We start from the raw sequence: 12,261 nt of genomic DNA, 5'->3' as shown, positions 1-12,261 counted from the left end.
TTATATTCTCCCAGTCAATCACTCATTTGCATTACTGCTCATGACCTTTTCATCTGGTCATGAGGCTACCCACCTACATTCTTTGTTTGGACATGTTATCACTTGCCATTCCATAACTTTTGAGTTTTGCCTTTTCTTTTGGTCTAAGACAATTAATCTCCATAGTCAAGCAAGATTTGGAATCCCATTTCATTTGATAGAATCAGGTGGAACCTCATGACTTTTATTTTCATGTCTGAATTCAATCCATGTTTTGTATCCCTCATAAGACACCATTCACCCCTCGTTCGAGTTTGTCAGTTATGTGGTCATTCACATTCCATTGTCGTGTTCCTAATCCTCACTCACTTCTAATGAATTTCTATGCCAAATACAGACATTACATTAATTAATCATTCATATTCATTTTTTCATTTATTCGAGATTCGAAATTCCACACGTATCTCTCTATCCATATTCATACTCTCCATTTCATGTTTAAATTCTTCACTTCATATTGGAAGATTCTTCATTCATTCATGTTTAAAGACTTCCACGTAATCATTCATATTCCAACCATTCATTCATGATTAAAATGATTTTCCACATGTCGTCTATCCACATTCATATTCTCCATTTTACGTTCGAATTCTTCATATTACATTGGGGAAATCACTATTCACCCATATTTGAGAACTCACATATTCATTTATATTACAATCATTTCATTCATGTCCAAGAATTTTCTCACATTCATTCAATCATAGTCATGTGATTAGGTCATAATCCTAGAGTGTCATCACACGAATACATGAAAGTTCTAAAATACAAGGAAATAACTTTGTCTTGTTACAAAAGCACCATTTTTTTGCATTCATATCACATGTACAAGACTGGATATTATAAAAAGCACTAGAACACAACAAAACTATCGATGAGAGGAAATCCACTCCACACTGACGACGGACCGCTTCATGGTGTAATTTATTACCATTTGCATAATTTTGATATGTGAATAGCAGAGAATTCGAAGAAGCTCTTACGGTCGAGCCACACTTTGCCTAGTGTTACGGTAATGTGGAAAATGCATGGAAAGAGGAAGGCAACATTGATCTTGCTATTTGCTATTACTTGGTTGCCATTAAGTTTCGCTCCAATTCTGCTGATACATGGTCAAACCTAGCTGGTGCACCAGGTTGCAAAAGAGTATGATTTTTTCCCTGCATCACACTCATTCATGGACACAAACTACTTTTGGTTATGAAGATATGTACACTCAACACACTATTCCCACTCTGATTACTTGGAGTTATGGTGGTAAACATGTTTCTGTTGAGGGATCTTGGGACAATTGGAAATCAAGAACTCCTTTGTAGAGATCATGCTAATACTTTACAATATTGAAGGATTATGTTCCTAAAGATATTGGAAGCATCTCTGGTTTTGAACCTCCTCAATCACCAACCTCAAGTTACGATAATTCACAGCTTAGTTCTGAAGATTACGTAAAGGAACCACCATTAGTTCCTCCCCACTTTGCAACTGCCATGCTAAATGTGCGTACGAAAAACATGGAAATCCAACCTCCTACGCCAAAACCTCAACATGGAGTGCTCAATCATCTTTACATAAAGAAAAGAGTAGTAACTCGGTGGTTTCCCTTAGTACGACGCATCGTTATCTAGCCAAAAATGTCACTGTGGTGCTTTACAAGTCTTTGCAGGCGTAAATCATACACACCAATGATGAAGGTCACTAGTCTCTCTACTGATTCTGTGGATGATGCAGCCGTTATTGATGATCTAATCGCCAAAGTTAGAGAGGTACCAGTCAAATCTGCAACCAGAATTTCGGATGGAGCCGATCCAGTTTGAGAAGGATGATGATACAAACTACCACATGGATGCGATAGTTGGGCTTACCAACATGAGGGCGCGAATCCTTCCAGCAATTGCAACCTTAACTGTTGTGGCCACTGGCCTTGTTTTCCTGGAGTTGTACAAAGCATCGAATTTGACTGTCCTTTAACTAATCCACGCCGAAGCTGCCACAATACCACACAAAATCAATTTAAATCAAAAAACGCATATTATATTTCTTTGAGTGAGTTCACGGTGGTGAAATTTACCTATTACCAATGGTAAAGATGTAGGAACCAAAGAGGAATTGAAGGAGGGACCACAAGCTCGAGTGAGGATAAATTTTTCTAATCATCTTCTGTACGAAATGCGTTCCACCACTCCGAAGGAGCTAACAACAGAAAGAAGGAGGTATTAGTCATATATAAGAGAGTTTTGAGACGAAAAAGAACCCTAACGATCCTTCGACGACAAGAAGGCAAAAACGGAAAAACCCTAACAAAATCAAGAAGGAGAAGAAGGAGATAACCTAGACTTTGTGCTTTTCCTCGGAGAAGACGCGAAGATTCCATTTGAACGCCGCCGGAGAATCAAACGCGCCGGAGTTGAGAGGACCCAACATCACCGTTGATCTCTTCGTTAAAAGGTAAGCCTAAGCTTAGTTCTGGTTTGGTCTTTGCTCTCCATTCTCTTGGACATGTGCTTCATCATCAGCCTCCTTCCATGATAATGTTTGGTTTTTTTGTTTTTTTTTTCATTTTTCTCATATTAACTTTCATCTCTGTTGGTCGTTTGTTTTGTGTTTGACAGAGGAAGAGTTTTCCTCGTTTTGGATATTTCGTTTTCTTTTTAAAAGAAGTTAAGTGATAATAATGTCTTTTTAATTTATATTCAAAACAATTTAAAACCTGTTTGTTAGGAATTGATATCCGTGCCTTAAGCAACTTTTGGCTTCTCATTTTCGGCGGCACTTCATTAAAAGTGACAGCTAATAATTAATGGTTGTCGTTTCCTCAATCACCACCCAACAGCCATGCGGCTAGGGTTGACCATTCGGATTCCCTCACTGTTTCCGCATTTGGGCCATTCCTGAAGCGGGTCTTCAATGACCCGAGCCCATATGGTCTAGGGTTCTTGGGCTTCACTTTAAACCTAACCCAGCGGCCCATGTTTGGTTTGTTGTAGTAGTTTTTTTTCTAGTTGTTTTCCATTTATCTAAGTTTAGTTGTTGGTAGCTTAACAATTGATAGCTCATGGTCGGGTGGGTGTGAAGCTGATTTATTTCCCCTTTAGTAGTGGGTTCAATACCCATGTGTAGCATTTTGGGTTTTTTTAGCATTTCAATTCCTTATGTTATTCTTTTGTTAATTCTCATGTTTACGTTTTATTCTAATTTCTCTGATATTCATTATTTTTAATGTTTACCCCTTTTTTATTTTTTCAATAAAACATCGATTTTAATTATGGATTCAACCGTCCTTATGTTGTATACCCATGATTATTTTATCGATATAGTAATAGAGTTTCACCGCGTTTTGATTTGTCGCACATGATCATCCACGGTTTGATATGATGCATAAATCGGTTTTTGAGTATAGTACTTAGTTGTAATTTCCCCCATCTCCACACCCTTGTAAGTCGATTGCTTTTAAGCATCGCCATCAACCTTACACGGCTTACTCTTGGGCCTCCTTACAATGAGACGATTCCTTTTGCACCAACGCTCATGCATCGCTTGTTCATTGATTGGTCCGATTTAATTATTTCATTACTTTGAATCCCCATTCGACAAAATGTACCCCCACTCCCATGGTGTAATAATTTTACTGTCTTATTTCTTTATTTGCTTGGCTATTTTAGTTGGTTACCAACACAAGAATAAAATCAATCTCTTTTCAAAAAGATTAAAAAAAAATAATGACTCGATCCAACATCGAGTATTTTTCTCAATAAATAAATCCATCCATTTATATTCATCCATTTCTACCCATTCCCTTTCTTTCAAATCACTTCATTCAAATCTTTCTCAATCACTCATCAAATGCTTGATCCAACGTCAAGCCTTTTTCATAATAAAACTCAAAATACGTAATGCTTATCAAATATTTTTCAATAAGGATGGAAATGGAACATGGTGGATACCACGCACTCCTGAGACTAGGTTTTGAGATGGATGTCTCGCCTATCTTAGCTCTTGCCATCATCGAAATCTATCTATTCTGTTTCTCTCAAACCTTCATTCAAATTTCTCTTAAAACGTCCATCAAATGCTTGATCCAACATCAAGCCATTTTCATAATAAAACTCAAAATACTTAATTCCTATTTAACACTTTTTTAATAAAGATGGAAATGGAAGATGATGGATACCATGCACTCCTAAGATTAAGATTCGAGGTGGATTGCCTTGCTTATTTTAGCTCTCCCCATCATTTAAAACTGTCAATGCAGTTTCTTCAAACCCTTTCTCAATCAAATTAAAAAAAAAACACTTAATTCTTATTAAATACTTTTGCAAATAAGATGGAAATGGAACGTGGTGGATACCACGCACTCCTAAGACTAGGACTCGAGATGGATATCTCGCCCATCCAAGTTCTCGCTATTACTCAAAACACATCAAATCAATCAAACTTTTTTCTCGCCGCCGCGCGATTGACTCCTCAAACCCTTTCTCAAACGAAATTACTTTGTTTCAAAACAATGCAAAGCAATGTTTATCCACCTGTTTTTGGTAGTCAAACAATGTTTTCGTCGATTGACACCAAGTAACTTTCACTAAAATCGACCAACCAACAAACATTTTCTGCCCAAAACTACATAAGCCTTGAGTTCTTTATTGAGATACGTAGGAGCAGGATTTGTAAATCTTGTCAGGCCCACTAATAAAAAACTTAGGTTTAGTCCTTCGTCGAAAATCCAAAAACATTCTTCTCTCTTCTATTCTTTCTTTCCCACCTAATAACTCGAGAAGCCTAACATTTCAAACTAAAACTAACGCACACAACTAACCTAACGGTTCCCGTTGAGTACAACGGACGTGAGGGGTGCTAATACCTTCCCCTTGCATAATCGACTCCCGAACCCTGATTTGCTTGCGACGACCATAATCATTGTCATTCTTTCTTGGGTTTTATCGATATTTCCCCTTTCCTTTTAGGAATAAATAAAGTTCAGTGGCGACTCTGTTCAATCCATCATTGCGAGTGTGCGATTGCGCTTCGCTAGGTCGTGTTCTCATTTTTTCGAGGTACGACAGATGACGACTCTGCTGGGGACCATGTTTCCCTAAGTGAGTCAAGCCTAGTTAGGTCTTTTGTGTGCCTTTGTTTGTTTTATTTTGTGGCTTTTCTTTATTGCTTCTATTATCTTTATTGTTATATTGATATATCTGTTGTATATTGGTTCCATTATGATGTTGGTAACTCGAGAAGCCTAACATTTCAAACTAACACTAACGCGCACAACTAACCTAACGGTTCCTGTTGAGTACAACAGACGTGAGGGGTGCTAATACCTTCCCCTTGCATAATCGACTCCCGAACCCTGATTTGGCTGCGACGACCATAATCATTGTCATTCTTTCTTGGGGTTTTATCGATATTTCCTCTTTCCTTTTAGGAATAAATAAAGTTCAGTGGTGACTCTGTTCAATCTATCATTGCGAGTGTGCGATTACGCTTCGCTAGGTCGTGTTCTCATTTTTTTGAGGTACGACAGATGGCGACTCTGCTGGGGACCATGTTTCCCTAAGTGAGTCAAGCCTAGTTAGGTCTTTTGTGTGCCTTTGTTTGTTTAATTTTGTGGTTTTTCTTTATTGCTTCTATTATCTTTATTGTTATATTGATATATCTGTTGTATATTGGTTCCATTGTGATGTTGGTATTTGGATATTCTGATTGTAAACCATGTGGGAAAAACTCTACACCTGTGTCTAGAGTAAAAAAACGTAAGATAAGACGATGGTTGAGTAGTACAGACTTCCGAGGTGAATACTTTGTAAGAGTCGGTATCAGAACCTCACTTAGAGTAGATCCTTTTGCAAATATTGTCGCCCGAGGTGAATACTTCGTAAGCTTCAATATTTCAAAAGGGTCCGTGACTCTAATAACCTTTTAGAACATTGAACCTTTGGCTAACTAGGAATGATGGTTGCGTAGTACGGATTCTCGAGGTGAATACTTCATAAGAATCGGTACGAGAACCTCTCTCAGAATAGATTCTCTAGATGGAGTTGACGATCGGAAAGTATTTTCCGTAAGCGTCAAACGTTCTTTTGGATCTGTGACTCTAAGTACCCTGTCTAGAACCAAGTTGATGGTTGCGTAGTGTGGACTCCCGAGGTGAATACTTCATAAGAGTCGGTACGAGAACCTCACCCAGAATAGATTCCCTTGATGGAGTTGATGACCGGAAAGCATTTTCCGTAAGCGTCAAACATTCTTGTGAATCAGTGACTATGGGGGTCCTTTGTAACAAAACCCTAGATCACACCCGGTGAGAACCCCGTTTTGGAAAAGCAATCACATTTATCCTTACCTCGGACCTTTGAACCTGTACCGAAAAACATTGCATCCATCCATCCATTGCATACGCATAAAAAAGAAGCAAAACTCTTAGTTTGTTTCGCATTGTTTCAGGAATCCAAGACTTGTTAGCAAAATGAATCCTGAGAGAAGAAGCACTTTTCAGTTCAAATACAAGAACGTGGACCTTGCCAACCTGCAAAAGTTGAGTGCCAAAGTAACACCAATCAAACTCAACAGCTTTGTGCAAGACTATGGGAGAATTCTGGATATCTTAAATGAGAAGATGGACGTGATGACTGCAGTGACTATTGCTCAGTTATATGATCCACCTCTACGTTGTTTCACGTTTTTCGACTTCCAATTGGCTCCTACCTTGGAGGAGTTTGAGAGGGCCATAGGCCGGAATTTGAAGGATCATAATCCATTTCCCAAGTTTGATGAAGGTATTCCTCCAAAGAGGATAGCTTCAGTTTTGGGCCTGAAGGTTTATGAAGTTGTGGACAATTGGGATGTGAAGGGAGCTTTCAATGGTTTTTCTAGGAAGTTCTTGGAAGATCAAGCTAAGAAGATGGAAAAGGAGGGGAATTGGAAAGCTTTATATGTTGTGTTAGTTGTGTTGGTATATGGGATAGTTCTCTTCCCAAATATTGACCACTTTGTGGACCATCTGGCTGTGAGGATCTTTCTCTCTCGTAACCCTATACCGTTCCTCCTAGCATACATTCACTATGCTCTCCATGAACGTTATGAGAAGAAGGGAGGAACCATTTTATGTTGTATGCAACTGTTGCATGCCTGGTTTAGATCTCATATGCCCGAAGAAGGCCCTTTTGTCTCGAAGGAACTCAAGCCCTCTCAGAAGTTAGCTTCTCTCACCTCCAATCATGTTAAGTGGTATATTAGGGATTAGGAAATCGAGGATGTTATTGTCAGCATTGGAGACTTCCCCAATGTACCTCTGATAGGAACCAAGGGTTGCATCAACTACAACCTCGTGTTATCTTTGAGGCAACATGGTTACCCTATGAATGGCCCTCCAAAAGTTGAAGCTTTAGAGCCCTTCATCTTGCAAAATGCTGAAGCAGGTCACCCCCGGTAAAGAAAACCAAGAGGTCTTGGCAAGCAGTTATCAGAAAGAGTAAGGAATTGGGTAAGAGAAATGTCATCGCTCGAGAGTCTTATACTTGTTGGGTGAGAGAGAGGGTTCAGATGGTTAAACTCCCTTTTCCATTTGATCCTTCTATCTATCTGTTGGTTCCTGAGCCAGAACCCATATTACCTGAAGATGTGGAGAAACTTAATGCCCGTATTAAGGAGCTGGAGTTGGAGAATGTTGACTTGAGGATTAAGCTCGGTCGAGTCTCGGTAGAGAATGGGAATTTGAAAGATGGTCAATAGAAGAAGGACAAAGAGCTCGAAATTTCCAACAAAAGGGCTAGGGAGTCTGAGGCAAGGAGAGAAAAGTTCGGACAAGCTGTCTACAGTATTAAATCTGTATTCAAGACGAAGGAGGAGGAGTTGGATAGAGCTTTACTCCAGATTCAAAAACTCAACAAGACTCTGGAATTCACCCTTGAAATGAAAAGGGAAGCACGACTGATTTTTGAGATTCGTACTCGTGAACTTGAGAATACCATTCAAAAATACAAGGATGCTTTGGAACATGAGAAGCTGAGGACTGAAGAGTCGGAAAGAGTTTGCACATGGTTGAACTATCAGTTGGAACAAGTTAATTCCAGGATCCAGGCACTTGAATGTGTGGATCAGGATGTCGCCTATCTGATGTTGTTGAGTGAGTGCAGATATTGGAGAAACCTCTATAGGGACATATAGGTGACCAAGGCTGAAGACTTGCGCATCATTCAAGACCTCCAAGGACTTTACACTGAGTGGAAAGGCAAATTTCTGAGGCTGGCCAGATTCGCCTATTCCGTCATGCAAGAGCTACCTGAGAAATTGCAAGAAGATGATTGGTGCATGTGTCCAGAGAACACCCCGCATCAAGTTTTTAATTTCATTAAGTTTTGTAAGGCGATGTTGGAAGGGCTGACTACCGACCTTGCTACGGTTCAGAAAGCCCATAAGCCATAAGCACTTTGTTTGTATTTGAACTTTGTTCTAAATTAATGAAAAATCGCTTTTGGGATTCATTTTATTGTGTTTTATTACGTTATTGCTTTAAATACTTGCGAACAAATGTCGTGGCATTTCTGAAATGAATGACTAAAACTAACCAAGAGTTTTGCAAACAAGATGCATCCATACATGCATTCATACATTTCCAAAATAGAGTCTCACTCTGTCCTTTCTTCCTCCAGTTTCACGCTGAATCTTCAACACCCGTACAATACTTGCGCCCGAGCAAGACAAAGGATGGCTGAACAAGAGCAAGAAAGCGCCCGAGTTAGAGCTGAATTGGACGAGATCAAGGGGGGGTATATCCCAGATGAGAGAAATCCTACAAGATTTAACCTTCATATTTGAGGCTCCGCAAGCGACCGTGATTTCGAAGATCACGGGCCCAGCAGTTGAAGTCTAGCTTCAGAGGTTGTTACCTTCAACCCTTCCTCCATATGGGCTACCTTACGACTTCATTCCTCGAGCGAAAGTAGTGCATGACATGGGGAAATCTGTCCAACAAGCCGTGTCGTTACCGGTCTACACCAATGCACGCCCAATCGTCCACACTGTTGCTCCACCAGCTGCCTATGCTAGGCACATTCCGCACTTTAAAGATCAACATCATATGTATCAGACTGTCGACTCAACCGTTGTTAGTGATGAAGTAAGATTTGAAGATTTCAGAGAAGTGAAGGAGAACATGCAACTCCTTGAGAAGAAGTTCCGAGCATTAGAAGAAGACCACGTCTTTGGATCTGCTGCCAAAGAAATGTGCCTTGTACCTAAGTTGGTGATTGTATCCAAATTCAAAACTCCAGACTTCGACAAATACAAGGGGCATACTTTCCCAAAGAGCCATCTCATCATGTATTACCGAAAAATGGTTGCTCACGTGGAAGACGACAAGTTGACGATCCATTATTTTAAAGATAGCCTGAGTGGGGCTCCTTCTAAGTGGTATTTAAGTCTGGATCAGAATAGGATCAAATGTTTCCAAGACCTGTCATACGCGTTCATAAAACACTACAAATGCAACATGGACATGGCGCCTGACAGAAGATAGTTGCAAAGCATGTTCCAGCATGACAAGGAGTCCTTCAAGGAATATGCTCAGAGATGGAGGGAACTGGCTTCTCAAGTTGAACCACCTCTTGCTGAAAAGAAATTGGCTGAACTATTCATCGACACTGTCCAACCCCAACTCTATGAGAAGATGGTTGGAAGTGCTTCCTTGGGATTCTCCGAGCTTGTTGCTATAGGGGCTCATGTCGAATATGGTTTAACAAATGGCAAACTTGCGGCTGTAGCTGGAACTTCAAATGCTAATCCAAAGAAGTTCTCTAGAGGGTTTCCCAGAAAGAAGGAAGGTGAAACAAATGTTGTTACTATTGGCCAAGGAAGAGCCCCTCCAAGAAGGAGACAACAACAATATTCACCACAACAGTATGTTCAATAACCCTTTCCCTATCAGCAGCCCATGTATCTCGTTCAGTACGCCCCACAACCATACGTAGCTGCAGTGACGCCCATCTTCAATCAACAACCTGCTCAGCCTTATCAAGTGCCTCTAGTTTATCGACCAGCTCCAGTTCAACAACGTGTTGCGGTTCCTCCAATTTATTAACAAGCACCAACAGCTCCTGTCTATCAACAGCCGAGAGCTCAAGCTCCAAGGCAAAATGCTCAAAACCAGAATAGGAGGCAAGGGGATAGGGCGACCTTCAATCCAATTCCAATATCGTACGCTGAGCTTTATCCCTCCCTATTGCAAAAGGGTTTGGTGGTTCCCAGACCTATGGGACCTCCACCTGATCGTCTGCCTCCATGGTACTACCCTAATGTACACTGTCCTTTTCATGAAGGTGCCCCCGGGCATGACCTAGAGGGTTGCTATGCTTTGAAGCATAAGGTTCGTGAGCTGATTGACAGCAAGATCCTGTCTTTTAAGGATATGGGACCGAATGTGAAGAACAATCCGCTTCCTCCCCATGGAGATCCTGCAGTAAACACCATTCAAGATGCCCTGCAGTAAACGCCATTCAAGATGCCTTTATTGGTGTTATGGTTGAGAAGGTGGATGATGTCAAGACTCCTTTGGAAGCGTTCCATGCCGGTTGGTGGAAGCTGGCCTGATTAATGTTAGTCATGAAAATTGTGAAGAGTGTGCCACATACCCAAGAGGGTGTCAGGTGGTACGAGATAACATCCAAGACTTGATGAATAAAGGAGTGATTCAGATCTCCAGCATTATAAAGAATGAAGATGTGTTGGTAATTGAACCTTGCTTCAATTTACCTGAACCAGTTGAAATCCCGCACTACAGTAGTGGAGTGGTTCCTACAAATAGTCACCCGTCGCCTATTGAGATATGTATGCCCACGCCTTTCCATATGCGAGCACCAAGGTCGTGCCTTGGAAATATGAGATTACCGTTGTAGACAAGGTAGTTGAAGAAAGTGCAGACGTTGAAGTAACAGAAGCTGTGAGTGAGGACGTCACCAATATTGCAGGAATGAGCAAATTGACCCATAATGGTCGAATCTATATGCCTGAATTCAATGTGACTCCTCAAGGACCGGCCAAGGAATCTATAGTTGCAGCTCCCGTTAAAGAACCCGAAGTGGTCCAATCTGAAGATGCTGTTGAATTATTGAAGTTGATCAAGAGAAGTGATTACAAGGTTGTGGACCAGTTGCATCAGACACCATCTAAAATTTCTATCTTGTCTCTACTATTGAACTCCCAAGCCCATAGGGAGGCTTTGTTGAAGGTGCTTGCCCAAGCTCATGTAACACAAAGCATAACAGTAGACCAGTTTGATGGGGTGGTTGCGAACATCACAACTTGCAATACTTTAAGCTTTAGTGGAGAAGAATTACCTGAAGATGGACAAAATCACAATCGTGCTCTCCATATCTCGATAAAATGCAAAGATAATGCTTTGACAAGAGTTTTGGTTGATATCGGATCTTCTTTTAATGTTATACCAAAGAGAACACTCGCCAAGTTATCTTATCAAGGACCAGCTATGAAGCCTAGTGCCTTGGTAGTGAAGGCTTTTGACAGTTCCAGGAGAACTGTGATTGGAGAGGTTGAACTACCCATATTGATTGGCCCTCATGTATTCTCGATTAACTTCTAAGTCATGGATATTAATCCAGCGTATAGTTGCTTATTGGGGCGTCCCTGGGTTCATGCTGCAGGGGCAGTCACCTCCACTTTACATCAAAAAATGAAGTTTGTGGTGGAAAATCAACTGATCATCATTTCTGGGGAAGAGGACTTTGTGGTTAGTCATCTTTCATCCTTCAGATATATTGAGGCTGATGAGGACGCTTTAGAAACTTCTTTCCAAGCTCTTGAAATAGCCAATGCCACTTTTGTGGAGATGAAGGACCCGGTTGGGAAAGCTTGTTAATCTTTCGCTTCTCTGAAAAGGGCAAAGTCTAGCATTGAAGGAGGAAACCCTGAAGGTTGGGGTCAACTTATTGATGTTCGTGAGAAGCATGATCATTTGGTTTGGGATATGTGCCTTCCGATGCGAAAGGAACCTGAGTCCCTGCAAAGGAAAACACCCGAAGCATCCAGGAAGTATTCCTCAGTACAGGATTCATCCATGGAGACCAGGTCAATGCAATTGGAGATAGCATCGAAGATGACGATGAGCCATGTTTGGTTTACCGGTGTGAGACAACTTTGAACAATTGGAAGGCGGTTGAGATCCCAAAAAATTTTCCTTTGTCAAAGTAATAATTGTTGTTTTTTTCCTTTCAA

General features: G+C 40.7%; 1 pseudogene; it reads left to right on the top strand.

Moving 5' to 3' along the window:
* Nucleotides 1–702: 702 nt before the first annotated feature.
* LOC127118433 (SNF1-related protein kinase regulatory subunit beta-2-like) lies at nucleotides 703–1,856 on the top strand (annotated as a pseudogene).
* The last annotated feature ends 10,405 nt before the right edge of the window (nucleotides 1,857–12,261 follow it).

This window comes from Lathyrus oleraceus, chromosome 2 (genome assembly GCF_024323335.1).
Source record: "Lathyrus oleraceus cultivar Zhongwan6 chromosome 2, CAAS_Psat_ZW6_1.0, whole genome shotgun sequence".
In the NCBI taxonomy this organism is placed as follows: Eukaryota; Viridiplantae; Streptophyta; class Magnoliopsida; order Fabales; family Fabaceae; genus Lathyrus; species Lathyrus oleraceus.
Note: the sequence above shows the minus strand (reverse complement) of the source record. Positions and strands in the feature narration are given on the sequence as shown.